The sequence below is a fragment of the Echiichthys vipera genome (genome assembly GCF_963691815.1).
Source record: "Echiichthys vipera genome assembly, chromosome: 6".
NCBI classification, from domain to species: Eukaryota; Metazoa; Chordata; class Actinopteri; order Perciformes; family Trachinidae; genus Echiichthys; species Echiichthys vipera.
In genome coordinates this window covers 24,316,415-24,320,190 of record NC_139831.1, presented here as the reverse complement: position 1 = coordinate 24,320,190, position 3,776 = coordinate 24,316,415, and positions in this window count along the sequence as shown.

The window sequence follows — 3,776 nt, the reverse complement described above, 5'->3', positions numbered from 1 at the left end:
ATGTTATGTTATGTCTTCAGCTCGCTCTTCTTAACTCACTGAATGTTAATTAGTAGCTTATACTATTGACACGTAACAAAAGTCTGAAAGCAGTTCAAATCCCATGCTGCAAGCATTAGCTTCATTTTTGCTCTTCTCTAATTTGTCTAGTGTTAGGTTGGTTGATATCGGCTGATGTGGTACCTTACCGCAGTCATATGAGCACTGAAGTGCCCAGGCTTCTGACTACCATTCATAACTCAACTGTTGATTGTGGAAATATGTCCATGTTTGCTGCGCAAAGTTTGTTTTACGATCTTGTTCTACGACCTTCAATCTGATTACAGGTGGAACACCTGTAAAAGCATAGTGATACATGTAGGTAAAAGTCCCAGTGATGTTAGAGTGCATATCAGCACTCATAGATCGCCTCTTGTCCATTCACATTACTTGATGGAAAGGAACCGCTGTTTTAACTTCTACTCAGTCTGTTCCTCCAGTATCACTGAGAATACCACCAAAGTAAAGCTGACAAGCTGGCTATCATCCCAACCAGAAAGAGTATGGAGCCAAAACCAAGCAGTGTAATGCTGTTCTAGTATGTAGCACACTGCATTACTAAAGTATATTACTGATTGCTCCATTTTGAAAGTCAGATCAGAACACGGAAATGAGCAGACATTACAGTGAAGACTTGTATAAGTCTCCTGTCCATCATAACACCGCTGCTTCTCTAACATTGTGTTTTTCACGTGATTTATGTCATACAAATTCCCCATCTGCAGTATGCAGTACTACAGTTTCATTGCAGTCACTGACCATCTGACCAGTCCCAGCCTGGTCAGATGTGTACATGAACTGATGAAGCCTCTTGGATGAGAGGTGAAACGTCTTCCTAGACAAATAACCAAGTCCAGTTGCTTTTGACTGAAATTGCTTTGAGGATATCGATGATCTGGACAGATGAGAACATTCACAGGCCCAGTGCTACATTATTAAGTAAAAGAAAAGATTTCCATTCCAGCAGTTATTCTGCTGAATTATGGCTGTCAGTGATGTCAGTGAACAGCTGTGACTACTTGAAAGCTCCTGATTATAACCTGGCAGTTCTAACATCATTACCCTGAGAAAAAAAGCAAGTTGCAAGATTTAGTGTTAAAGACGCAGTGTGCAACTTTTTACCCCAAGGCAGAAAGAGGAATTGTAAGTTCCCACCCCAACACTTGTCACTCACCTTGATGAGCTGTCTGCCTTGAAACAGCATCTCACCCCGGGGCTAAGATCACTGACATCCCCCAAGGTACCATGGATGCCAAACCGAGAAAGGAAATAAAACGGTCCTCACACTTTGTTTTGCTGCTGCTGCTGCTGCTGCTGCTGCTGCTGCTGCTGCTGCTGCTGCTGCTGCTGCTGCTGCTCCTGCTCCTGCTGCTGCTGCTCCTGCTGCTGCTGCTGCCGTGGTTGTTGCTATGGCTCACCTTGACAGGGACAAGCTCAATACTGACTATACCCACAGAAAAACGGAATTTAAATGTACTGAACATCATTGAAAAGTCAGAGAAACAAGAGGATTTACATTTGAATTCACAGGGACGGTGACCGACTTTCTGCATAATGGATCACTGCAGGTTGGCCGGTCTGCATCAGAAGCAGGACACTTTTAGCTATAAGCTGGATAAGCTCAAGTTCACCCTTTTATAAATTGACAGCATAGTGTTGTCAAGTGCCTTTTCCTCTCTTTAACTGTGTAAAGAATCTTACACAGACTTTAAACAAAGACTGATGGATAGTTTATGAATTAGTCACTGTGTTATCTGTCTTCAGCATTCCTCACATCACTTTGCTGTGCTGTCTAACGGCCATCATAATGTCTGTACAAACGGATATCTTTTAACAACAAAATGGCCTCATGATAGCATCCGTATGATTAGAATCAGGTGTGTTAGAGCAGACAGAAACCTAAAACACGCAGGACAGTGGCCCTCCAGGCACAGAATTGGACACACCTGCCTTAGGTTGTTTGTGCAAGCAGCTTATTACGACCCATATTTATGTTTATAGTGGCAGCGACCTCTTGTGGTTGTAGTAATTCTGACGGGAGCGAAGGAGGAAATCCGGCGCTGTAATATCAGACCAAGTCCACTTGGGCAAGAGCTTGGGGTGAATGGATGGGTCAAACAAACAGGACATTGAGCCATGTGACTGCTGTCCCTGTCTTGTGTGAAACCAAAATCAACACTTATTTTAACTCACCAGTTAACTTGTAAGTTAAGTTACATCAGTTACATCGTCAAGTCACATTCTATGTCACATATAAGGTTGTAAGATACTGTAATGGTACACTTCGATACAAAAACGATACTCGATATCTAATTCAATACCAAGACAAAAAGAAAAAAATGACAAACTGGCACACAAAATGTTTTTTTTTTTTTCTTTTTCTTTTCTTACTAACATCCTGCACATAGTCTGAACACATACCAATACATGTGATTTTCATTTCGAGGCACATATGTCAATGCAAATCAAATGTATTGATCTACAGTCACATTTACATCCTACTATAGATCAGCTATTTTTTTTTCTAGCTTCAATGCTTTTTTTACTGTAACTTTGAAGGAAAAGCATTGTAGTATCGCTACTTTTGACAACCTTAGTCACATACGTAACTTTGTCTCATTCATATGTACGTAAGATACATAACAAACACACATGCTTATTTTAATTCTAACCACAATCTTTTCCTAAACATATCCAAGTATTTTTTTGCCTAAACTTAACCAAACTGTGAACGTTTTACACAGAGGCAAACTTTAAACTACAGCAGTGACAATGCGTAAAGTTAGCAATGACAGTAGGAGACCTGACCTGCCTATGGAGGCCCCACCTGACTCCACCCAGTCCCGTTGCAAATTTTCATTTTATTTTTTTAACTCCTGTCGCAAGTGATGTGCATGATTCAGTTAAAACAAACCTATAATGGGGATTGAACGCTGGTTCGAGGGGGCCTCTGTGAATTTTTGCCTAGAGCCCCAACAGACCCTAGGATCGCCTCTGGCTTCACAACATTAACCACATGTATGAGGACATGTTGATCTCCTGCCTCCTGTGGGTCGTATAAGAGGGTAGGAGCAGCTGACCTACGTGGTTAATTGGGTTGGAGGACTTGTTGTTATGATGATGTATGAAAATAATTATGTTTTTGTTGCCTATTATCTGTTTCTCTTATAATTGTAATTTTTAAAGGTGATAATTTATAATGAGCTGCAATACATCTTCTCAGATGGAGATATTTTTCTCTTCTGGAAGGTAAAACTGAATGCTGTTGGTGTTGTGGAGTTCTCTGTGGGTTTGTATAGTGCTGAAGATGAATTATGTTTAATAGAGCAGCTTCTCTCTGCATCTTATCAGCTACCTTGCCCTAAACCTGTGAAACCACTTTAGTTCTGTTGAGTTTGAAACACCTCTGAAGTACTTTTGCACACTAAGTGTGATAATACCATTGTATTGATCATTTTGGTGTTGGCAGCAGATTTGCCGCTAGGGCCAGCACTGTGGTTTGTTATTCCTTGGGTTTTCTGCTGATGAAGATTAAGTTTCTATAAGGGACATTTTTAAGGGTTTTTGTTCTTTGTCCATTCATAGTTCTTGGTCTATTCATTCTAAACTAACCACAAACTTCTTGAACGACTAACCTACACAACCTTTGCAATGTCTTGTGAGCCCAGTCAGGTAAAAGTAAATAAGCCAAAAAGGGGGTTTATTTACACAAAACTCGCTGAAAATCCCTTGCAACA